This window comes from Ochlerotatus camptorhynchus, unplaced genomic scaffold, assembly GCF_037179485.1.
Source record: "Ochlerotatus camptorhynchus isolate MF236.1 unplaced genomic scaffold, CSIRO-AGI_Acam_v1.1 ptg000232l, whole genome shotgun sequence".
NCBI classification, from domain to species: domain Eukaryota; kingdom Metazoa; phylum Arthropoda; class Insecta; order Diptera; family Culicidae; genus Ochlerotatus; species Ochlerotatus camptorhynchus.
In genome coordinates, this window is record NW_027040722.1 from 5,194,541 (window position 1) to 5,221,840 (window position 27,300).

General features: G+C 42.1%; 1 pseudogene; it reads right to left on the reverse strand.

Moving 5' to 3' along the window:
* Window positions 1–12,347: 12,347 nt before the first annotated feature.
* On the reverse strand, window positions 12,348–12,461 carry LOC135704287 (U6 spliceosomal RNA; annotated as a pseudogene).
* Window positions 12,462–27,300: the final 14,839 nt, after the last annotated feature.

Sequence of the window (27,300 nt, forward strand, 5' to 3'; positions counted from 1 at the left end):
AAATTTCTTAGGATCTTCCTCTACCTTGAACACACGTTCAGTTTTGGTGTCGTAAGTAAAAAATTTGTGCTTCTTCTCAGTAAGATACTTGAGAAGACATTTAAATCCGTCCAAGGTTTCAGCCAATACACGGCATTCACCCCGACGTCCAATTTGTAGAGAAAACTTAACTTTTACGAAGTTCAAAAGTTCCATGCGAAGAGCATGGAAATCGGAAGTGGTTATCACAATAGGGGGAATCTTTTCCTTCTTGGCATTAAGCCGGGAAAGTTTACTAGAATTTTTCTTGGATGATGGATCATTCTCATCATCCGTTAACAAATAAAATTGATTACTCAAATTAATTTCTTCAGAAGGGGGGTCAAGAGTTTGCCCCTTTCTTTTGCGTTTAGGTGCCATGGCGGCAGTAAATTTTTATCCAAATCGACTTCCAAGCAGATTACTATAAGAATCTGAAGGATCGAAGAGGAATTTTCCAAATCGATATCCAAGAAGGATTACCTCGGGTAGGGTCCAAACAAGGATCGAAGAGGAATAAGAGGAGTTGAACAAGGTAGAAATTTTACAGGTTGAGCACTGAAAAGTGCTGTTTAAATTTGTTGTAGCTTTAGGTAGTAGTAACACTTCCTTCAGAAAAAAGCAAATAGATCCGCACGGCAAGAGAGCACGATGCGGACTGATTATGGTTCTCTGATCGTCGATGTGCTTACCCAACTAACAATTTTCGCAATGTACATGTTTACTCATTTCATTTATACAGCCTCAAGCTGTATTTAAATGTTATACGATATCAGGAAACATTTACTCAACCTCTATACAAGCAAATCTGGCGAACTTAGTCAGCTACTTATGGCTGTTGGGACGGTAGTGGCAAGTTCTTATTGCATATCCATTTACACTTCTATACAGCTGTTATTCTGCTGTGTAGTTGTGTGTGAACTTGAAAGGCGCTTACTCAACCTTTACCTGATTTTCCAATAATCACTACACAGTTTTCTCTTGACGCCAGGTTAAATATTGTTTACGTTTTTTTTTTGGTGGAGGAACTTATCAAGTTTATTTTACTGCGAATTAAATTAACCACCAAATTATTTACACTGTACCGGAACCTGGAATCTAACTCAAGACGACCGCATTGGCGAACCTTGATACTACCAACTTCGCTACGCCATCACTTTGATCTGACGTAAACAAATTTTTTTTTTTTCCTTTGGTTTGTTTTTTCCGTCGATCTTGTTTTCCGTGCTGAGCACCAATGCTACCGACGTGCCAGGAAGGCAGCTCCCACACCTGGACCCTACCTATCGACACATCAACTCATGAACCGGGGACCAACGGCTTTACTTCCCATCCGAAGGAAGGCGTGATCAGAGATGTTATGCCTCAGAACATCTCGGCGGCGCCGACTGGGATTGAACCCAGGCCTGCTGGGGTGAGAGGTAATCACGCCTACCACTACACCACCGGCGCCGTTACATGTAAACAAATTTACAAGCCCTTCTACAAAAAGATCGCTGAGTAGAGGCTTTATAATAGTGCACATGAATCACTCTTCTCGACTAGTTAATTCAGTTTTGTAAAGAAGCAGAGTAAAAGCTGTAAAACTGCACACGTCTAAAAATAAACCTAGTTGACTGTTAAATAGCTTCCAAAGTAGCACTAACACAGCTTATTAGTTGAGTACAGGTTGTTTAGTTGTTGAAAAAGCACTTTTGATGTTTATGTTATTCAACAAGAGTGGTTGGTTGAGTAGAAGCCATCAAATAAGTAATATATTCGCTTTATTAGCTTTGTTTTGCATCTAAAAGTTGAAAGTTGATTAATATTTGCATAGAAGTGACATAATGGTTGTGAAAAAGTTGAGTAAACGCTCTCCAAAACTAATTGGCTAGCTTCTGCTTGTAACTTTATCTGCAGCTTTGTTTCAGCTACTTTACAGCACAACGCTGGAAAAGTTGGCTTATAAAGCTGAAAATGTTAGTTGGGTACTCAGCTCCTAGCTACGTGCGGTCGATGTCCAATCGATCGCCCTCGTTGCCAACCGTGGAAACTACTGATGATGGTTGTTGTTTTCTTTTGCTGCCAAGTGACCCAAGTTGCTGACTCCGGGTAGCGACGGCGTTAACTACCCCTGCCTTAGAGATGAACCTCCTGGCTCATGACGTCCTCTATAGAAAGTGTTTTGAAGTTTTCGATGTCCTTTCCTGATCCGGGCTTTCCATCCTTTTCCTTGATGTGCGGTGTGGTTTGTAGCTTAATTTTCGTTGTTCTGTGGAAGAAGATGCTGAAGAGAATAGCAAAACCAATTATAATGGGGAGGCAGGTTACTCCTCCTACCAGCGACCAATGTGGGAATTTCATGCTGTTGTTTGTCAATCGAAGAAGCTACAAATCTTTTCGTGTTTCTGTTTGTAGCTTGTGAAGATGGTCCATGGTTAGATTAAGTATGTCGCTATTTTTAGCAATGGTTATTCCGTCCACTAGAATATGAATTGGTTTCCCAGAGACGTGTTGAGTTTTGCTTGTGTATGACGTATTGTTAATTTGTATGGTACAATTTTCGTATTGGATCAGATATGATCCAGAGAGGTTTCTTCTAAAAATATAATAGTCAGATGACAGGGTAAAGTTGTTGACAGTGTTTACAAGTATGTGCTGCTTATCAATGGGTATAACTTCTTGTTCCAAAAGATGCGGTCTATATGATGAGCTAGCAACTTCAACATCTTCTATATTATAAATAGTAGGTTCCAGACTTCTGACGATGAATTTCTGAGTGAGATGAATCAGGAAGAACCTTTCCATGGTGTGAATTTGTTGTTTATCGTAGAATGTTGGGTAGACACGGATTTTGGGGAAAATACGAGGGTCTAGCTTGGGCATTTTGATTAGTAGTTCTCCTGTTTGTTTGAAGCTATTGTTCGATCTCCTGTTTGTTTGTAGCTATTGATGTTTGAGCGTAACTGATAACTTCTAACGATGAATGAATTGTAATATTATCCCTCTCTAAGTCTTTCCTAAATAATTTTAATTCGTTTTTGGTTATATTTTTTTCATTTAATATACTTAATTTAGCTAAAACTATCGTATCAATAATATTGTTTATTTTATCGTTTAACTCTTTAAGATTAAAAAGGATGTTCACGGAATAGAGCTCTGAGGATTTTAATTTGAATAGTTGAATCGCATCTTTTGTTTAAAAAAACCGATTCTTTTAATTGTAAAGTTATTTCGCGATTAATCTTTACCTGATCGTTATTGTAAGAAATCAGATTATTGATGGATGAATTAATTAATTTTAAATCGTTTGCGTCGGGTGTTCCTGCTATAAATTTCCTCACTGTTTCTACTGCGTCCCAACGTTTTTGTCTTTTAGTTTGTATAATATTTCCAAGTGAAAAATTTATCTCATCGAACTTTTGCATTATTATATCCGTAAATTGATTCCTCTCGGTTCTGTCAAATCTATCTCTTAAATCGGGTACATGGTTTCTCAGAGCTTCTATGCTAAAATGGTGTATGTAGTAGTAGGATTGAATTTGAATTCTGCTAGTACCCTGATCGAAGGTGAAAATTTGTTGGTTTATTTTTTGTATCTGTCCATGTCGGTACTAGAAGTGTCATCAGTCTGAAAAGGATAGGATTGTCGATTTGGTCGTTAGTCATATTTTCCTGATTTTAATGTCGTTCTTGTAAACACGTCTGCCGTCATCTGTTTTAATAGTACTTTTATTGACCTTATCAATTTTTATTTTCTTATATCGAGGTGTTGTTTTAACTCTACGTCTAGTCTTCTCGTATGCGTCAATTCCGTCTTTGATGTCTTCATGCTTTGTTTTACGATTATGGTAAGTCAAGTCTTTCGTCTGTTTTTTCAGCAAATTCTCATAAACTCTCTCGATTTTGCGTGAGCTCTGTGAGCTTGGTATAACTATTTCGTATGGGGTGTATTTCGTGGAAGAGTGGATGGTGTGGTTATATTTGATTATGGAAATATTCATGGGATTTTGATGGGTTCTCTTTCTTCGTAATTCGATAAATTTCCATGATAGTAGAATGGAAACGTTCTAAACGTTCTATATAGGACATATTTCCATTGGTATTATAGAAATATACTAAGTCCCCTGTCATGAATGACTTTTCTTGGTCCATGACTAACGTTTCAGGGAATTTGAATTTCGATAACACGTCTTTTATAGCTGGTACAAGGTCTACAGCAACTCTTGACTGGATTATTTCGCGATTGATTTTGAGAAGGGAACCCTTGAGTTTGTTGAAAAGGGTTTTGAAATGGATTCATAGGATGTCTCCTTGGAGGAATAGGAGGTGGAAACACTAATTTTGGTTGGGTCTGTATTCTGGATGATACTTCTGGAAGTGCACGGGGTTTTGGAACCGGTTGCCCACCAAGATCATTTCTGAACGGTGCGGATCGGATATCTAAATTATGATAATCGATGCAAAAATTATACGCTTGGCTAAGTGTAGCTGGGTTTGAACTTTTAAGCAATATACTAAGTGGCCTATCCAACCCTCTAATGAAGGCGTCCAGGGCTTTTTCCCTAAAATAACTGATATGAGCATTAGCATTTATCCTCATCGTATCGTCGGTTCGTACCTGTGCTATGATTAAAGAGAGAAGTTCATTTACACGGCTATAGTAAGTATTCAAATTTTCATGTGCTGATTTTCTGATTGATTTCAGTTGGTAATCTAATGTTTTGACATAGGACTACGTCTTTGATTTCCATATAGGGGTACACTTTGTGTAAACCGAAAATGGAATTTGGAACGTTAATAACTCAGCTGTCCCTGGTTCAATTTCAATAATGTTATCAGCAATCGATCAGAAATATGGCTACGCATCGATAACAATGTTTTTGAATGTTGATTTTCAACAAGAAACTATTGAAAAACTGGTAAATGTCCAGCATTGTCCAAAAGCGTCGAATTAACTAACAAATCCACCAATTACCTACATGCATATGCTGCTTCCCCAGCACAGTCGTCAGAGAGTAGTAAGTAGACGAAACAAGTCGTAGTAGCATTCGCCTCCGATCCTCGGGCGCGTGCGAATAGGGAGGATGGAATTGCGTAATATTTTGCACACTCATCGCCATAATCAGAACCAAATGCAAATTCTTCGAGATAACCACCATCCGTCGTCTGGCTCGCCGTGGCGGTGTCTGACGTATCTCCGGTCTGATTTACGAGGTGTGCTGAAGGTGTTCCTGAAAAATGAGATCCGTGATGCTGTCACCTACACTAAACACGCCAAGCGTAAGCGGCCATGGATGTCATCTACGTTTTGAAGTGACAGAGACGCACTCTGTTTGGTTTCGGAGGTTAAATCATCACCAACTTTGGCAACAAAACGGTTCTTTTCAGGGCCACCAAGCTTATTACAGTAAAGAGTAGGAATAGAATTCATCTGCCTGTTTGTCCATATTCAGAACCAACGACCACACAAAATGCTCATGTAATCAAACTGGAATCAGAGGTACAAATTATTTTGATCAACCTTGGTCAACTTTGAATCGCCACGGCCCACAGTGGCACGAATATGAATAAAGACGGTCAAAAATATTTTCTACACTTTTTCGACGTTTTAGAGACTGGGTGTCTTGGGAGAAGTTGCTCAAAATTATAACTCGCATCTTTTGAAATACACACCTGAATAATCTTTAAGCTAGTATTACACATCCAAATTCTAACTTTATCCAGTTACGAGATAATGGTTGCATGTCTTGGACAAAGTTGCAGAGCAGTTGATTTCATGAACAGTTGCTAAAGACACCAAATTTCTACATCATAACTCTGTAGAGCTATAACAGATTTTCTTTTAAGACTACCTTAATATTGGTTTTTTAAATTAATTAGTGCTTTTTTTCAAATTTGACCAATTTATCATGTTCTAAGAAATTGTTGGCATCATTAAAATATACAACTTTGCTGAATACACCAATGCTCTTCATTGACATCAATGTGATATACAGCCCATCAAGCGTTTTTGTGACGTTATATTCAACGGCTCGAAAAGATGGTGGGCGGGCCCTGGCGGGGTCTAAAACTGGTTGTATTTTGAAGATTACCTTATAAAATACTACTTCTGAAAATTTCAGCGTTGGGTACTGAGGGGTACCTAGCCAAATCTCGATTCGAAAATGTCAATATTATATACAGCCCATCGGACGGTTTTGTTACGCCATATTGAACGGCCCGAAAAGATGGTAGGCGGCCCCTGGCAGGGTTTAAAACCGATTGAATTTCGAAGATTACATTATAAAATAGTACTCCTGAAAATTTCAGTGCTGGGTTTTCAGGGGTATCTAGTCAAATCTCGAGTCGAAATAGTCAATGTTATATGTACCCCATCAAGCGTTTTTGTGACGTCATATTCAATGGCTCGAAAATAGGGTAGGCGGGCCCTGATGTAGTCGAAAACTGATTGTATTTGGAAGATCACCTTATAAAATAGTACTCCTAAAATTTGAGCGTTGGGTACCGAGGGGTACCTAGTCAAATCTCGTTTATATATATTTAGTACAAGTTATAAACCAATGTGTGCTACGAGTGTGCTACTTACTCATGATACCTGACTAACTTCGATAATATTTGACATGACGATTTCCATGAATCTGCTCCGCCCACACTTTGAACAATTCCATCCGACAAAGATGAATGAATTCATTTTGAACCACAACTTCAATACAAGTTGTTCGTGAAAAAAATCTCACCTAGATAATTAAATAAACCCTACCGCTCTTTGCTATCGCCAAAACGTCAAGCGCAAAATAGTCATCTGCAGCAGCGTTCAGCGATTTGCACGCGGAAATTTCAAACATCTGTTGTGAAGTCACGTTCCATGTTCTGAAAAGAGGGTGGGGTGGGTAGGTCCAAAGTTGGAACCCTTTAGAACCGTAGTCAGAATTTTATCATTTATTCTAGTTTTCTTGAAAGCTATACCTTTTTTTTTAGTCCATATTGTATATAATAAAGGGCAAAGAATATACCAATATTATTAGCTTGCATTATAATATTTGCAACTATCAACATATGAGTATCAATATAGCAATGAATGTACATATCAATGTAGGTACACTGAAGAACAAACACATTAAGAACAAACCCATTAAATACATCTCCAGATTAAGCTTAATAATTTAAATAATTTGCAAGTTCAAACATGTGTAGGTTAAAATCATTGATTCATAGCTCAATAGCCAACGCTGAATTTTTCAGGAGCACTATTTTATAATGTAATCTTCGAAATTCAATCGGTTTTAAACCCTGCCAGGGGCCGCCTACCATCTTTTCGGGCCGTTCAATATGGCGTAACAAAACCGTCCGATGGGCTGTATATAATATTGACATTTTCGAATCGAGATTTGGCTAGGTACCCCTCAGTACCCAACGCTGAAATTTTCAGAAGTAGTATTTTATAAGGTAATCTTCAAAATACAACCAGTTTTAGACCCCGCCAGGGCCCGCCCACCATCTTTTCGAGCCGTTGAATATGACGTCACAAAAACGCTTGATGGGCTGTATATCACATTGATGTCAATGAAGAGCATTGGTGTATTCAGCAAAGTTGTATATTTTAATGATGCCAACAATTTCTTAGAACATGATAAATTGGTCAAATTTGAAAAAAGCACTAATAAACTTAAAAAACCAATATTAAGGTAGTCTTAAAAGAAAATCTGTTATAGCTCTACAGAGTTATGATGTAGAAATTTGGTGTCTTTAGCAAATGTTCATGAAATCAACTGCTCTGCAACTTTGTCCAAGACATGGAACCATTATCTCGTAGCTGGATAAAGTTAGAATTTGGATGTGTAATACTAGCTTAAAGATTATTCAGGTGTGTATTTCAAAAGATGCGAGTAATAATTTTGAGCAACTTCTCCCAAGACACCCAGTCTCTAAAACGTCGAAAAAGGGTAGAAAATATTTTTGACCGTCTTTATTCATATTCGTGCCACTGTGCGGCCGGATATTTTCGATGGAAGAAGCAACAATCTAGCATCTAATTCGACGAAGACGGCAGGAAACATTTGTGAAGCCGAGTTATTTACGAAAGAGAGTGTCGATGAAGATAATCGATCAATGTAGATAGGACCTATTGAAAAGTGACGCGAGATTTGTTTTCCGTACTGAGCTCCAATGCTACCCACGCCAGGGAGGCAGCTTCCACACCTGGACCCACATATCGACCCATTAACTCATGAACAGGGGACCAACGGTGGCGTGATCAGAAATGTTATGCCTTAGAACATGCCGGTGGCGCCGACTGAGATTGGACCCAGGCCTGCTGGGGTGAGAGGTAATCGCGCCGATATCTTTCAAGGTGAATGAGGACGACACAAATTTGATTTAGTTATCTCAGAAATAAACTGAAGGAACTCAGCGATGAGTAAATTTGCCTCATGTTTTCCCAGGTTTTCCAAGATTTTCCAGGGAAACAATAACGAATTTGAGAAAAGTAAAGATTGGATTCACTCAGTCTATTGGTACTACTCCGAGACTGAATAAAATTTTCGTCAATTTCCTCATTTTCCGGTAGATTTTTTAGGTTTTCCACAGGAAACCATGAGACAATTTTTACTCATCGCTGAGTTCCTGCACTTTTGGCGATTATGAGTGAACTAAACTCAAATTTGGGTCATTCTCATTCGCCGTGTACGCAAAAGGAAAAGAACCAGTCGACACTACTTGAAAGCAAACTACTCATAATGGGAGGAGTCTTTGTAGCTTTTATACCACTTGGTTGCACATCGTTCTGCTTTAACCTGAAAAGAGCGCTGCTGTATGGCATTAGCTCATTTTCGCTTCGGACGGCGTTGTGAACTGCAATAGCAGCAGTAGGAAGGTGGTGGCTAGTCCACTCCTTCACACCTAACAAGCAACAATTTACTGGTCGTGGCAAAGGAGGAAAAGGTCTGGTAAAGGAGGCGCCAAGCGTCATCGCAAAGTTCTTCAAGATAACCACCATCCGTCGTCTGGCTCGCCGTGTCGGTGTCAAACGTATCTCCGGTCTGATCTACGAGGTGTGCTAAAAGTGTTCCTGGAAAATGAGGTCCGTGATGCTGTCACCTACACTAAACATGCCAAGCGTAAGTGGCCATGGATGTCCTTTTCAATAAACGGCCCTTTTCAAGGCCATCAAGCTTACATCAGTAAAGAGTTGGAATAGAATTTATCTGTGCTTTTTTGTCCATATTCAGAACCACAAGCCCCCAATGACCACACAAAATGCTCTCCAGAGTTGTAATCTTGTAACCAAACTTGGAAGCAGGGGTGCAAGTGATTTTTATTGATTCTCTAAATCAACTTTGTCTTTGAAAAAGATTACTACAAATTTGGTACGCCTACAATTCAAAAACGGAAAGAGTTGAGATAATAGATAATTGATCAATTAAAAGAACTAAATGCTCTTCACATTTATTCCGTCCACTAGCGGTCCTACGCCAAGCTTCCGTTCGTGCCCCTAGGCACGGACCCTTCTACTTTTAAAAAAGGTCTACACCTCATTAGTGCTAAACTAGAACTGATTTTATTGCTATATTAAAATTACATTATGGTTCTCTGCTCGTCGATGTGCTTACTCAGCTCCTAGCTACGTGCGGTCGATGTCCAATCGATCGCCCTCGTTGCCAACCGTGGAAACAGCTGATGATGGTTGTTGTTTCTTTTTGCTGCCAAGTGACCCAAGTTGCTGACTCCGGGTAGCAACGGCGTTAACTCACGCTCACTATACCACACACGCGACGTTACACACAAAAAATTCCAAACGTCATCATCATGTGTCTCACACTTAATTGTGAAACACATCCATTTCATGGGTGAATCTTATGCTTTGAACCATGCCTAAATACTATTGGTTCGAATTGTGACACGTTTGGAGTCTCTGTGCCTCACATGGTGATGCACATCGTAGTTCAAATGTTGTACAATATTCTACTTTACCGATTCCAAAGTTGAATCGACAAATATATAAACGAAGCTGCCAGGGGGCAGAGCATCCACATGCCTTTTTTTAATAGGTCTAATTTTGGATTTGATCCTGAACTGTTAGGTTGTGCTGCTGTCGTTCATATATGCTCATATATGAGGCTAATTGATAAGGATGAAGTCACAACTCATGTTTTTCTAAGTTGACCTTGCAGAACATACAATTCACATAGCATTGAAATGCAAAACACTTCAAATCCATCTGTTTTGAACAGTAATGTGATTCAATGTGTAATACACTTGAATTGATAAAGAAAGATTATCAACATTTCAAAGTTTGAAACATTAGAAATTAACGTGTAGAACACATTGAAGCATGGTGAAATACACTTTCAATAAATGTGGCTGTGAACATGAAAAATTATTTTTTTTTATTCTTTATTAAGGAGATTTTAGCCTATTGCTAGTTCATCTCCGGAGAAGGGAGAGGCCTCAGAGTGAGTAACCTCTAAATACATGGTATATTAACATATTGTAAATAACTTTGGTTGCTGGCTCTTCAACTTATATTGAAAAAATAACAATAGAGAAAATAATGAAACAGAGGAACAACAGAAAACAAAATGATTTGAAACAAGCTACAAACGAATAATCCAAACAAAACAGAGCTCAGCTGGCATGGGTACAATAGGGGAAATCCATCCAGCTGAGACGTACCCACGGCCGAAAGAAATTCCTGCTACACCAAGTGGTAGATTTTGGCATCTTTTAAGAAGGTTACTAGTGCTGCTGAGGCCGAAGTATCCTTCCCGAACAGATCGCTGATGCTGAAAGTTAGGCAGAGTGACTCCCGAAGTGCATAGTTGCACAGGATGTGTTCGGCGGTGTAGGGTACCCCACAGATGATGCAGCTTCTGCGGAACGGCAGGCCCTGTTCGAAGCCGCGAAATCACGCGTTGATCCCTCAGGTTGTCCAGTTCGCTCCATAGTTCAGTTGACCCTTTGATTTTGCGGATGAAGGCAGTTCTGTTACGGAACCAGTCGGCTTCCCATGTCGCTCGAATGGTCCGCATGATCCACCGTCTGACGTCCTGTAGGGTACCTTGTCGGTGAGTTTGGGACCCGATGTCCCGGCTCCGGTAAGGTGATCAGCAGACTCGTTACCTGGCACTCCGCAGTATCCGGGAATCCATGAGTTAAGGATTTCCCTTTAAGGAAGTCCAAAAAAATATATTCTTGGAGCTATGCTCCACTTTTATTCAGTGATCGGTGAAGACTTATTTACAAATTCAACTTATGCTACGAAGTTAGTTCTTGGTTAGTATCGAGTGTGGGACCAATGCGGGTGTTTATTTGTTTCTGCAAATGCTGCTAATGCGTTCTGGTGATTATCCTGCTGGGTGGTCTGGTGACATCATGCTATCGGTGATCGTCGTGATTGCAGCGAAAGTGATCCAATCTGACTATCGTCTGGCTTGGCATGCAATTGGCTGATTCGGCAAATCGATGAAAGTGTTTTGTTTGGGATCTGGCGTGATGGTGGGAATCTGCTAAATAATGAAGTGGTTCGCGTTGTTACTAACTCATGTGTACACGGTGTTCGGTGGGGCGTACTTGATAATCGTCTGGATCCATGGGTGTTTTGGTGCTTCCGAGGTGATCGCTTGAACGACGCTGTGTGAGTTGGTTAATATAAGTATCGGTTTGTTGGCTGGCGTCGTAGCGGCACGGAAGGTCGCTGCAGCCTCGGCCGAGAAAACTGAGCACTGTGGAGGTAGACTGCTGCCTTCAGCAATACCGTCTCCAAAAATCCCGATACATACCCCGTTTATCGATCGGGAGCCGTCGGTGTACTGGTTCGTGGTCGGCATAGTTGGACTCAAGTTACCCTGCGGTTCTCGATCCGATTGTCCAATTAGATTCGTGAAGAGTGCCAACTTTTCTCTCCATGCCAATGGACTTTGGCCACTGGGGGGAGGTCGATGTCGGCGGCCGTGCGGAGGACTCTGTTCCCCTCATCGAGGAGAAAGATCCTATTGTGTCCGGAGGTCTTGGCGGAAAAGGCAATATTTGCGTTTAAGCAGAACTGGAAAGGAAGAAGACTCGCTTCGATGCATGCGGCGTCTGCTGGAGTGGATGGCAGGAGACCAGATATGATGCGGATGTAGCTGTTGTAGCCGGTGCTAGGGTTCTAACCAGCTTTTTGGAAGCGATGGAAGTAATTTCCGTCCCGTAAAGCAACCTACTGTCGATGATGGCTCGCGCCACCCGAAACCGAACATCGCGGTTGTTGGATCGGTGAGGCCGAGAGATCGTTTTAACGAGGTTGAGTCTACTGCGGCAGTCCTTTTTGACCTGTTGGAAATGCTGGTCGAAGGAGAGCGTTCGGTCGATCAAATGTGGAACGCTTCACGATTTTTCGTGACATCCTTGCGCAGGGGCCACGCTAATCTTGGTTCGTGTTCGTGTATCGTTCCAATTTGTATATGTCCAGCCGAAGTTTGGACATGAAAAATCAATTGTTTAAACACTTCGATCAAACATGTGGTCTTTTTTGAATGTAGCGACATAGGAACTCCAGCGATGCCAGCTAAAAATTTCGCTTTGTTTCTCAGTAGTATGCACAATTCATAATCAATTTATTAAACTTATTTGAGCAGTACAGAACGATTTGAAGCATAAAAATATGATTTGTAAAACGATAATATATGATTGCCATCGAATTAATGTGAAAAAAAAAATGAGCATTGCACAAGGATACTTTCAGTGTTTTGACGCTTTTGCTGTTATCATCGATGATGAAAAAAGAAAGAATGGTTTTGCAGCGAGTAAGAGAGTACTAATTATACTCACCTGTTTTTTGAGGCTTCAAGATTGGTGAGGATTAATTTTAAGTGTGAACTTTATTGGGTTTAGTTCGTGTAATTTTATGTATTTGTTCAATTTCAAATTGATCTACAAAATAATCCCCATCACCCAGCAAACCTTCTACCCACCGTGAAATATAATCAATTTTCAAGTTTTTTTTTCGGATAGAATGCTTACAAACTTTTGGTTTATTCCTCAAGCCGGAGTTTTAAATAAAAATCAATGTACAATTTTATCAATATATTGTGATGTCCTGATAGTTTCAAGAAAACATGTTGATGAATGCTGCAGATGCTCATTAGGATTCTACTATCAAGCCGTTCGTAATATCTTTCTACGTTGAAATATTTGTGGTAATTAATGAATATTTTCAGTTTAGTTATAGAAGTCTTGCATGTCGGAAGAATACACAAGAACACGAGAATAGAGAAACACACGATTGTGGATGAATTTATTCAAGAGCAAAATAAAATAGAAGAGAGCAAAGTATTTTTAGTGTCATTTGATAATATAAAACAAAATGAACCTCCATCAATCGGTTTCAATTTGTTTGGATTATTTCGTTTCACTACGAAAATAATAAATTCGGACTTATCATATAGCATTCTTGCCTGTTGTTTGACATCCACACATGGAGAAACAAAAGGTTGGATTCCCATAGAGAAATGTCATTGCGGCGGCGGTGAAGGACAATCCCTTTGTTTATGTTGTGTGGCGACATCTACTATTTGCAAGTGGGTACGTAAAACTAAGGCTATCTGTCACCTTGCTGGGGACTTGGTTTCAGCTACAAGGAATCCCGGATTCTGAAATTTGTTTATTCTCTTTTTTTCAAAAGATTTCAAATTAAAGGCGATTGCTTCTCCAACTAGCCACAATACTGCTTTCTCTTTATAACTTTTTCATATTGTTATCATACACTAAATTCAGTCTTCTTCGAATCAAATCGTAAACCCAGCTCCATATTTCTTTATACAATGCCTAACTGTCTGCAATATTCTCATGTATCAGCATTTATTCCTGCAATTCTATTCCTAAATTGACTCTCTTTAGAGCTAGCAATATCATTCAATGTGACATGTAAAGACATTCTCTAGCATTCTTTGACTCGAAAGGTTTGCTACAATTTTCCTACAGGATATCTATAGGGTTTTCCAGCTCTATCTTAATAGCAGGATTACGCTCACTTTGCATAGCATTTAACATTAGTTCTGTTGAAATAAGCACAGGATTATCAGCAATCGTATCGGCATAGCATAGCCATTCGTGACTGTTAAAAGTTAGCAAGGTGTTTTTGTTTTAAGCCATCATGAAATGATAAACTGGCTCATCTGCTTGTTTGAGAAATAATACATTTGTTAATGAACAATGCTTTACTTTTAGGTGAGGGTAAATAAGGGAGAGGCCCTCTTTAGTCGTAGTCCAAGAACAACTAGTTGCGAGCAACTTTGAAAATTTGTCGATTCCAGCAACTTGTATTAATTTGTGCCAGGTGACTTGTACTTCATAGGGGAAATGGATGTAATGTTGGCCAAAATGCTTGTAATTTGGGCCCATAGATATATTCAGCAATCGACTAAATTTTCAATAGCGACCCAAAATATCCAATAGTACCGTCACCGTCCCAATGACGCGTTCATCTAGATAAAATTTATAAAAAGCAGATTTTTAGCGATGGGCCCAATCTTAGATCCATAGGCCAACATTAGAGCCATTTCCCCTACCATATATTTGATAGTATAAAAGTGTTAAGAACCCCGACTTTTTGCATTGAATGCAGTTTTTTTTTGCAATGTATTTTAAGGTAGTGTTAAACTGATCGAATCACTGAATTGTAATTATGTGTTACTCCGTAGCCCAATTTCACCAGCTGCAAACATACGCTGGCCTGCGGCTGACCAACGTAGAGCTACTAAGCGACCTCGTGAGTTCGAGGTGGCTGCACGGGCACCTGAAAACTGCCAAGTGGGAAGTAAAAAGGCAATGAGAAACGTTGCTGCGGTCCCAATTTGTAGCATTGACACAGATCAAAAGTTCTGACTATAACTGTCGCGGTAGAATCTGTATCTGCTATGGCAAAAGTAAATCTGGAGATCGACAGTGATCTTGCCGTGGTGAAGCTCGTCCCGAAAGGCAAGGGCTTGGATTCCCTTTCTTTCGTGTTCTTCAAAATTGGATTGCTGTTACGGGAATTTGAGGACAACGGATCTCAAAAATGTCGCGTTCCAGTGAAATTAAAGAAATAAGAAACACCGCTGATCCCACTAGAAGTTTTGTCATCCCCAATCCGCCTGCTATGGATTTGAGTTAAACTCTTCCCGTCCGGGACGCATCAGTCTAAGACATTTGGAAGCCCCTTATCCCCCCATCACTGTTGTGTCTTTCCCACCAGCGCTCAGCAGTCGTCCTGGATCTGTGCTTGGGTATGGAAACGGGGTCTTCAAGTCCATCGCTACAGGCAAGTACAGTTCCTTTGCATACAGTTACGTACCTGATACTCGATACGATTCTAGTGAAATGTCGTCACCAAACAATTCACCATCATCTAGCTATCTCCTATCCGGTCATCAAAGTTTGCAGATAACGGAATGCACGTTAAACAGCATGATGGAAGCCCCTAAACCATCCGACACAGTCGAGCACCGCTGCTTTGCTGCTGACTATTCCTGCCATCCAAGCCGTTCCGCTCCTGTGTTCGGAGCTGGTGAGGGGGTCTTCTAACTTGCTAACCAAGGCAAGTACGATCAAATTGCCACTTCTTCGCTTCCTGAAACCTCTCTCATTGTCAGCGCCGCTTTTATGAATGAAGTGGTTGATACTGTACCACGCCCTGATTCCTGCCTCGTGCCTGCTGCTCAACCGGTCATCGAACCAGAGCAAACAGCATCAGCATTCCCAATGCCACTGCTTGCGCATCCTTCCATACTTCCTACTCTGCTACTGAGCTCGATGCCATTCCAGGTTTTTATCCAGGTAACGCTAGAAATAGTATATGTCCAGCACCACAATCAAGTAAATCAAATTTCCAGAATGATCCTTCTGCATGGTCTGTCTCAAGTTAACTATATTACTAATCAGAACATGCGAATCTTGGGTTTCGCATTGGTGAATGAAGCAAAACTCTCTCGATGCCAGATTGAAGAAGCCAAGATGCCAATCATCCCGCTTTTGAAGTAACTATTAGTCTCTCACAGCCTACAGACTTTGAGAGTTTTCCTGACGAACCGCCACTTCCGCACTCACTTTAGAAGGGTAATCAATGATTCTACGTCATCTGCACGTCAAATCAATTAAGCTTGTAGACATACACCTAGTGGTGGCTGTTCACTAAGAAGCTTTACGATCACGTCGAATCAGGTGGACTCCGCAATAAACAAATTGAAATACTTTGTGTCCAGTCCAGATGGCATACCGTCATGCATCCTGAAAAAATGCGGCAAAGAGTTGATTTTCCCTCTTATGACATTTTTCAACGCATCATTAAGGAAGCATAGTTTTCCCACAAGCTGGAACACTTCAGTGATGTTCCCCGTGTTTAAAAAAGGGGATCGACAGAACATCGAGTACAGAGGAATAACTTCGTTGTGTGCTTGTTCAAAGGTTTTTAAAATCCTAAAAAAATATGTGCTTTTCGACTCCTGTAAGAATTACATTTCTACGGATCAGCACGGTTTCTACCCCAAAAGATCAACATCTACGAATCTCGTACAATTTGCTTCGTTTTGCATTCGCAACATTGATGCTGGAGCTCGGATCAACACCGCATACACTGATCTCAAATCAGCTTTCGATAGAGCTGACCACGGAATATTACTGAAACGTCTAGGAAGAATTTGTGTCTCTGCGGATCTTGTTAGCTGGTTTAGATCATACCTTACGGATCGGAACCTCACCGTTCAAATCGGATTTGAATGTTCCGAACATTTTTCAAACTTATCTGGCGTTTCACAAGGTAGCAAGTCTTCGGTGTCTTCAATGAATACGCAACCGCCTTCCGGAAACTTCAGGAACCTTGTTCCGTTTATGTTGCTGAGCTGGCAGCAATTAACTTCGCATTGGGGATGATTTCCGTCATGCCTACAGACTATTACCAACAATCAATACGAAACTAACGATTTTAAATTGGCTCACTACTTGACTAGCCTATTGGTCCCAAGCAAACGATTAACGTACCCTATTCTAGTTGAAATTCTATTACTACACTATGTTTGTTTTGATTCGCTATGAAAGTTTGACAGATAACATCAGGGGTGTGTGGATTCATGCAGAACATGCAGGGGTGAGTGAAATAGCTTGGGACTGCTTGGGACCGTTGTTCTGGTACTGAGTGAGCCAAAAATAATAATGATTTTCTTCGGGACCTACTAGTCTTAGAGTTACCTCTATGCTATTACTTCATCTTCTCGGATGGTCTCAGTTCGATTGAGGTAATTATTTCGATGAAACCAGGTAGTTCTCTTCTATATTGGCAAAACGATTGGACAAGTAATTCTCTTGGGCTGTGGTTACATTCGATTACTCCAAATGTTTCTTCGAGAGCGTGGTTCAAAGATCTGAATGTAAGTCGAGGATTCATTTGCGTGATGTCAAGACTTATGTCCAACCACTACTCGCTAGACGCACATCTCTTCAGAATAAATCTCGTTGACACCAATGTATGTAGATGCAGAACCGGTTATTATGACATCGATTACGAAGTTTGGTTTTGTCCGGGTAATGACGCCTCCAGAGCATGACTATTGGATACCCTAGTGGCCCGAGGTAGACAACCCTTCCGTGAAGTAAAAGATGTATTGGGAACCCGTGATCTTCCCTACATGCAGGCCATCTACGAATTCCTTTGTTTGTCTGATGTTAGAGTTTGATGTGACCATCCCTTTCTTTTCGCACATTTTCCAGCCATTGTGTCCCTGTCTTATTATCCACCTGTTTCTGTGCTACTTGCCCCTGCCCAGCCAGCATTTGATCAACCGTTCGAGAGTAGTATCTGAAGGATGCTTCAAAAACTTGTTTCCTACCTAGTTACTTCCAATCGAAATTGTTAGCCATTAAGCTCGAGCCCGCCACGAGTAATTGGTACCCAATACTAACCTAGATTACTGCTGTTTAAAATGTTAACGGATAACGGATTTTTGGCTCCGCAAAGTGTCACTCACGACTGAGCCTAGTAAATAAATAAACTAGTTTAAAAAAGGTAGTAACTTGTTTTCTTCGTTATTCTCACTCTTCATCAACGAGCTTTCCTTCGTACTACCATCTGGCTGCCGTGTGTTTTACGCTGATGACGTCAAAACATACAGGGTGCGTGACGAATTTTTGCAGTAAATGGCATGTTTGAGAAAAAATACACCAGTTAGTTATTCTAGCAATGAATTTTGTGCGATTTATTTTCTTTCGCAACATATGGAAGTTGTAAGTAAATTTATTCAAAAAGTAGAAGGGTCTGTGCCTAGGGGCACGAACGGAAGCTTGACGTAGGACCGCTAGTGGACGGAATAAATGTGAAGAGCATTTAGTTCTTTTAATTGATCAATTATCTATTAGCTCAACTCTTTCCGTTTTTGAATTGTAGGCGTACCAAATTTGTAGTAATTTTTCTCAAAGAGAAAGTTGATTAAGAGAATCAATCAAAATCACTTGCACGCCTGCTTCCAAGTTTGGTTACAAAATTACAACTCTGAAGAGCATTTTGTGTGGTCGTTGGGGGCTTGTGGTTCTGAATATGGACAAACAAGCACAGATAAATGCTATTCCAACTCTTTACTGATGTAAGCTTGATGGCCCTGAAAATGGCCGTTTTATTGAAGAGGACATCCATGGCCACTAACGCTTGGCGTGTTTAGTGTAGGTCACGGAGCTCATTTTCCAGACACGCCTCGTAGATCAGACCGGAGATGCGTTTGACACCACCACGGCAAGCCAGACGACCGATGGCGGTTATATCGAAGAACTTTGCGATGACGCTTGGCGCCTCCTTTACCAGACCTTTTCCTCCTTTACCACGACCAGTCAATTATTGCTTGTTAGGTGTGAAGGAGTGGACTAGCCACCACCTTCCTACTGCTGCTATTGCTGTTCGGCGTGGCGAAGCGAAAATGAGCTAATGCCATTGCCATTTTGCCATTTAAATGATCTTTATTTCTTGTGATTGTGTGGTTTACATGTATGAATTTGTTAAGTGACACAGATGCGTCTTTTCAACTTTGGTACATTTGAGATTTTAATTATTATTTACAGTTCCTAGTCCTATCAGGCCTATTTTAAAGTATGACCACCTTGGTGGGATTGGTTTGATTTGAATTGGAAAAAGAAGACTACTTATAACTACTATTTACAACTACAACTAACCTACAACTACTATGTACACCTAACCTACTATATACAAATTGCTTATCAAAGCATGTTCTGATAAATTACATTTTTGTGTAAATTTAGTCTTAATTTCGTTAATTTTGGAATCTATTTTGGCAATGCCTGCCTCTTCATGTAAATTTGTTATTCTAGTGTCGAAAGGACGATCAAGAACCATCCTCAGCACTCTATTTTGTGCGACCTGAATTTTGTTCCTGTGAGTCTGTGCACATGATTCCCACACCGGAGCTGCGTAGAGGATCGCAGGTGCTACGATTTGTTTGTAGACGGCCAGTTTGTTCACCCTTGAGAGGCGGGATCTGCGGCAAATCAGCGGATACAGACTCCTAAACAAGGCGGAACACTTGACTACGGTTTTCTCCACATGCGAGCGGAATAGGAGCTTTTCGTCAAACAACATCCCGAGATAGGTTACTTCGGCGGACCACTCAACCCTTGTGCCATCCATGATTACAGTACAAGAGGGAGTCGGTTTTAGTTTGGGTGATTGCCGATGGAGGAACATGATTGTTTGTGTTTTGGAAGCATTGATTTTGATTTTCCACGTGGTGGCATAATCAGCAAAGGCGTTAAGGCATCGTTGAAGTTTGTTCGTTATTTCGCGAGGCATCCTTCCTTTGACGGCTATTGCGGTATCATCTGCGAACAGGAAAAACACGCAACCGTCTCCAAGGGGAGGAATGTCGGAAGTGTAAATGCTGTAAAGCAAGGGTCCCAGCAAACTGCCTTGCGGGACTCCTGCTGGGATGGAAAACGTGTCGGAAAGACAACCATTCAACGATACCTTAAACGACCTTTGCTGGAGGTAGCTACGGGTGATTTTAACCAGATGTAATGGAAAGTTGAAGTTACAAAGCTTGTATACAAGCCCATTGTGCCAGACATTATCAAACGCTTTCTCAACGTCTAACAATGCCATGGCTGTGGACTTGGATACAGCTTTGTTACTTCGGATGTTATTCATCACCCGCACTAGCTGGTGATTGGTGGAGTGCCCCTTTCTGAACCCAAACTGTTCCGGAAGGAGAATGTTATTTTCCTCGACAAACTTGAGCAAACAATTGAGAATGAGTTTCTCGAACAATTTGCTCAGCGCTGAAAGGAGGCTGATTGGTCTGTAGCTTGAAGCTAGCGTTGGGTCCTTCCCGGGTTTGCGGATAGGTATGATTTTCGCTGTCTTCCAGATACTTGGAAAGTAGTGCAGTTCCAAGCATCTGTTAAAGACAGCAGCCAGCAGAGAGTGAACCTTCATGCTGAGATTTTTCAACACTAGGTTGAATATTCCGTCAAACCCGGGGGCCTTCATGTTTTTGGTGCATTTCAGCGCTGAGCAAATCTGTTCCACTGTGATTCTATCCTCCGGAGGGATGGCATAAGGGGAGGAATCAAGGTTGAGTACGCATTGCTCAACCTGAACTTCGAGCGGACTTTGGATGTTGAAGCCAAGCAAGTGCGATTTGGCAATATGCTCACCAATCGCATTTGCTTTCTCCTGAGGGGTGATTATGAGCCGATCGTCATCATTTTCATCTTTAAGTGGCGGAATGGGTTTAGAGTGCGTCTTTAAGACCTTGGCAACTTTCCAGAATGGTCTGGAGCGGTCGTCCAGATTCTGGACAAGCCGCCCGAAACTTTCGTTCCGGAGTGAGACCATTCTGGAAGCAATCTCCTTGTTCAGATTGGCCATTTCACGTTTCCTCGCTAGATCTCCAGTCCTCTGAAACTGGCGTCTACGAACATTTCTCAGGCGAATTAAGAGTTGGGTGTGGGAATCAATGGCAATAAACTTACCCCTCACAGGAACTCGTCGGACGCACGCCTCGTCAGCCACGGTTATGGCTTGGTGGAGTACTTCCAACGCTCGGTCGATGTCCTCCACGGAGTCAAGCGGCGGGTTGTCGATGATGTGCCTGTCTACCACGCGTCCAAACTGGGCCCAGTTTACGCGATGGTAGTCCTTGCGCAGGCTTGGAGCAGCAGCTACGTTGTATCCCAGTTCAGCCACCACCGGTTGATGGTCGGAGCTGAGTTCGTTTAAGGCTACCGGCTTGGACAAGCCGGTATTTGAAAGAAACAGGTCTAGCGTCGATGGGTTGCCTGCCGGTGAGATGAATGTTGGCTCGTCCGAGAACCAAACGGAGTACAGCCCATGCTGCGAATGGTCGAACAGCAGACGACCGTTCTGGTTCTACTGGTAGTTCCGCCATGCCTCATGACGAGCATTCAGATCTCCTCCAACAACGAAGCGGGAACCGGTACGGGTGATGGTGGACAGGTCCTTCTTAAATTTAGCCGCTAGTCCACTGCTGGCGGCACACTGTCGAGGGCAGTAGACGGCGATGAACTGGACGTATCCAGTCGACGACTCCACCTCCACACCAAGGGCCTCGATGATAGAGGTGCGGATATGGGACAGAGTGTGGTATTTTATTCCTTTCTTGACGACAACCGCAACACCACCCCCCCTGGAGCTGGTGCGATCAAGCCGGATAATGTTGTGGTCAGGCAACCAGAAGCTGTCGCCGGACTTTAGATGGGTCTCGGTTAGAAGGCTCACGTCGATGCTATGCTTGCGGAGGAAGTCGGCAAGCTCAATCTCTTTTGCTCTTACAGAGCAAGCATTCCAGGTGACGATAGTTAGCGGTTTAGACGCCATACTGGATGATGAACTTACCGAGCACCTGGATCTGTTCGGGCTTATTGCGGCACTTACGAAGAGCACCGGACATGTTGACGAAAATTTCCATCAGTTCATCCGCTGAGAACAGATCGGGGTTGTTGTTTTGCGCTGTTGGTTGTCTCCAGAATCCAGGGGGGGATGGAGAGCTTTGGCCAGCAGAATCACTGGAAGCTTCTTGAGGGGGAGTGGGTTGCACCCGCGAATTCGCTTGCCTTTGCTGGGGAGCACGAAGAGGCGGAAAATCCTCCGTCCTGAATGCTGGGGTTTTGTCCTTCTTGCGTCCTGGTTGATTGTTGCTTGACGCCTGCTTTCGGATGCGTTTGAAGTCCTCGCGTTTGGAGCACTGTCTGTCGAAACCTTGATGTGCACCACCACAGTTAGCGCATTTTATCGCCACGGCTCCATCCGCAGGGCAGTTGGAAGTGGCGTGTTCTTGAGCGCAGTTGCTGCAGCGTGGCTTGATGTTGCAGTTGCGGGTACCGTGTCCAAAATTGAGGCACCTCATACACTGTGTTACATCACGATGGCCGCCACGGTATGGCTCCCACCGTACGATGATGGAGCAGATTGATCGGATGGCTTGTAGCGCATTGAGCGTCACCGTCCCTTTCTGGAAGTGCACCAGGAAAAGACAATCCGGGTACGTCTTCACGTTTTCGTCTCTCCTTGTCATTCGGAAGACAGCGATTGGGGCTAGCTTGTACCGGTTGATTTCGGCTTCGACCATCTTGGGGTCGAAGTTTGGTAGACCCCTGATGACTACCTTGAAGGGCTTCTCACCGGGGATGTCGTGCGTGAAGAATTCCGCCTTGGTATCCTTCAGATATTTCACGGCCACTTCGTACTCCGCTTTTGTTCGGAGCATCACCTTGGTGCCGATCCTGCCGAGCTTAAACTCAGCTGCAACGCCCAGCGATGAAAGATCGCCAATCAGCGTGTTGAGTGGGACTTGCTTCACCACCAGTGGAGGAAGCTTCATTTTTGCTGCACTCGGGGTGGCAGCAGTTTCGTTGTCGACGGCGTCGCCGAAATCACCAATGACGCTGACGTTCGTCGCGGTGGCATCGTCCCGTCCACTCGCACCATCGGACTGGCCTTGATTTTTCATCCTCTTCTTAGACCGCTTCACCGTGGCTGAGGTGGGATTCCCTACATCGGTGGGAAGAGTAGCGTACCTATTCGAAATAGGTACACTCAAGCTACCCTCACCGCTGTTCTTCTTCTCCGTTTTCTCTCGGAGCCTGCTCCGGGAGCGCTGTCTTCCCATCACACGAAGCGACCGACACTACTGACGACGCGATTAAACTGCGAATTTTTGGAACAAACTAGAAACTTTAGAACAACTCGACAGAGCGAGCAAAGACCGAACTGTACTGCTTGACGTTCAAGCAGAGAATGAGCTAATGCCATACAGCAGCGCTCTTTTATACCTTTTCAGATTAAAGCAAAATGATGTGCAACCAAGTGGTATAAAAGCTACAAAGACTCCTCCCATTATGAGTAGTTTGCTATCAAGTAGCGACACTGGCTCTTTTCCTTTTGCGTACACGGCGAATGAGAACGACCCAAATTTGAGTTTAGTTCACTCATAATCGCCAAAAGTGCAGGAACTCAGCGATGAGTAAATTTGTCTCATGGTTTCCTGTGGAAAACCTACAAAAATCTGCCAGAAAATAAGGAAATTGACGAAAATTTTATTCAGACTCGGAGTAGTACCAATAGACTGAGTGAATCCAATCTTTACTTTTCTCAAATTTGGAAAAGTTTCCCCTGGAAAATCCTGGAAAAACCTGGGAAAACATGACGCTGAGTTCCTGCAATTTATTTCTTATTTCTGAGATAACTAAACTCAAATTTGGGTCGATCTCATTCGCCGTGATATCACCTTGAAAGATATCGGCACCGGTGGTTAGCGTGATAACCTCTCACCCCAGCAGGCCTGGGTCCAATCTCAGTCGGCGCCACCGGCATGTTCTAAGGCATAACATCTCTGATCACGGAAAACAAATCTCGTGTCACTTTTCAATAGGTCCTATCTACATTGATCGATTCTCTTCATCGACAATCTCTTTCGTAAATAACTCGGCTTCACAAATGTTTCCTACCGTCTTCGTCCAATTAGATGCTAGATTGTTGCTTCTTCCATCGAAAATTTCCGGCCGTGGCGATTCAAAGTTGATCAAGGTTGATCAAAATAATTTGTACCCCTGCTTCCAGTTTGATTACATGAGCATTTTGTGTGGTCGTTGGTTCTGAATATGGAAAAAAAAACAGGCAGATGAATTCTATTCCTACTCTTTACTGTAATAAGCTTGATGGCCCTGAAAAGAGCCGTTTTGTTGCCAAAGTTGGTGATGATTTAACCTCCGAAACCAAACAGAGTGCGTCTCTGTCACTTCAAAACGTAGATGGCCGCTGGTAGGTGACAACATCACGGGTCTCATTTTTCAGGAACACCTTCAGCACACCTCGTTAATCAGACCGGAGATACGTCAGACACCACCACGGCGAGCCAGACGACGGATGGTGGTTATCTCGAAGAATTTGCGTTTGGTTCTGAATATGGCGATGAGTGTGCAAAATATTACGCAATTCCATCCTTCCTATTCACACGCACCCGAGGATCGGAGGCGAATGCCACTTTGACTTGTTTCGTCTACTTACTACTCTCTGACGACTGTGCTGGGGAAGCATCATATGCATGTAGGTAATTGGTGGATTTGGTGGATTTGGACAATGCTGGACATTAACTTGTTTTTCAATAGTTTTTTGTTGAAAATGAACATTCGGAAGCATTGTTATCGATGCGTAGCCATATTTCTGATCGATTGGTGATAAAATTATTGAAATTGGACCAGGGGCAGCAGAGTTATTAACGTACAAAATCTTTCTTAATTTGTTACATGTTCCATTTTCGGTTTTCACAAAGTGTACCCCGATATAGAAATCAAAGACGTAGTCCTACGTCAAAAAATTGCCTTTCCTTTCGACGACTGTAGTTAGACGCTTCCGGAAACTGCAGTATGCACGTTTTAAAATGTTTCGATCCATAGATGTCATCACTGCCTTGATTTTAGCTTTTAGCGACTTAAGTGTGGTGTGAGGGGTTCTATAGGTATCCCGTTGGACGACGCCCTATACAAAATAATCCAACGGATTGATATCGGGACTGCTTGGGGGCCAAATTTCTTCCTCCCAAATTTACGAAATATTTTCCGTAAGCCATTTCTGTGCTTTATTAACAGTATGAGCAGGTGCTCCGTCTTATCACTTTCCCAAGTCTTTTTTAATATTATACACTGTTCTTTCAGACACATTTACCGACCGAATTATTTCTTTCATGCATACTCCGGCGCGCAACAAAGCGACAACGACTGACAGATTGCTCTCTTGTTTCGACATCTTTACGTTTACTCAACATTGTTTGTTTAAATCTTACACCTAACAGTATAAGCTATCCAGTGCTGCCAAATATATCTAAATCATGATGCACAAGCATGAGAAATTACTATTTGAAATTTACTGCAAAAATTCGTCACGCACCCTGTACATGATCATTAAACGTATCGAGCACTGGTATGCTCTACAACTGTTGCTGAATAGTTTTGCTGATTGGTGCACCCGGAACATGCTGACGTTGAGCATCCACAAATGTAACATTATATCGTTTCATCGCAAGCTCAACCCGATTACGTACGATTATTCAATTAATGGTCAGTCCCTTGAGCGTGTTCTTCAAGTTCGTGATCCTGGATTCAGCGCTGATCTTCCGATTGCACTACAACAATATTATCTGTAGAGCCAACCGACAGCTGGGATTTATGTTCAAAATATCCTGCGAATTTACCGATCCTCTCGGATCTTTGTACTGCGCTCTGGTGCGATCAATTCTGGAAGCCAACTCTGTAGTATGGTGCACTCCCTATGATGTGTTTTTTTTTTCTTTATCGTTCGTTCCGCATAACAACCTTTTAAAACAAAACAAAAATTCTCCGCAACTGGCACAATATTGTCGTTGTTCAGAGGATTTTCGCCCATTAAGTTGGTCGACCGCATTCCACACCATACCGTCTGTCGTATCGACCCTCTCGACCGACCATGGTGTGAAAGAACTTTGTTGGCGTGAAGCTATTCTGGACAAAACCACGATCCGCTGGGATTTTCGCTACGAATCTGATGAGATAAACTTAGGTTCATGGTGCAGACAGGTGCAGCCCAATGGAGTAAACAAAGAAGTCAACCTTAGCAACGATTGGCAAAACGTCAACACTCGACAGTGTTGATTGTATCCTACTTGTCAACGTTTGGCCTAAAAAGCCGAATAGTGTGCCATGATGTGTTTCGGCACAGTTTGCATAGTTGATTACCCCTTGACGCCGGTATGTAATATGGCATGTTGGACAGTAACAAACAATCAAATACTTTAAAAATCCCGGAGGATCAGTTATCCCATTTTTTTTTTTAATTTTTGTGTTGTTCATAAACTAAACCTGTGGGTGAAATTTTATAACATTCTGAGAAGCTTCGGCTCAAATCTGCCCTGGCGATTCCACCTTGATGGATGGCTTCAATTTCCCGAGCCTCTCATACCCATCAGCACTAACATCACTCACCTAGAACACCTAGGACGACAACAATAGTAATAGAAACCTTCCAAACACCCAGCTTCAACAAATCATCGCCATCAGCAACAGGAGCACAACAAATATGAACAGGCACCTTAGAAGACAAGAAAAACAGCAGTTTGCTGGTCCTTACTAAATTCAGATCGTGAATTGTACGAATAAAGCGTAATATTAGCATTTTTGTCGGATGACAGGCAATGCAAATGTTTCGTACTATTTGCGAAGAATATATTTTATCTACGAAACCCATTTTCACAGCATGATTATCTCTCACCCCAGCAGGCCTGGGTTCAAGCCCAGTCGGCGCCGCCGGAATGTTCTGAGGCATAACATCTCTGATCACGCCTTCCTTCGGAAGGGAAGTAATGCCGTTGGTCCCCGGTTCATGAGTTGATGGGTCGATAGGTATGCTCCATGTGTGGGAGCTGCCTCCCTGCCGTCGGTAGCATTGGTGCTCAGCACGGAAACAGGATCGACGGAAAACAAAAACCCATTTTCACGAAACTAGTGTAAGAGAGTTAATGAAAACATAATTTCAATGCATAATACACATTTTAGAACAACCCTAAGATATTACTACAAAATAATACATTATTTTGATCGCAAAATGTGAATTGAGAAGCATCAAATTTCTTAAAAAGTATGTTAGCTACGACTTTAAACATAAAATTTCAATACGACCCAATGTATGCTGAAAACGGTATGAACAATTCGTGGTGTGTGTGTGTATGTGTGTATATTCCTTCAAACCCCCATTGTCCGGCAGTGTTATTATGGAAGAAATCTCTTTACAATGCCGCA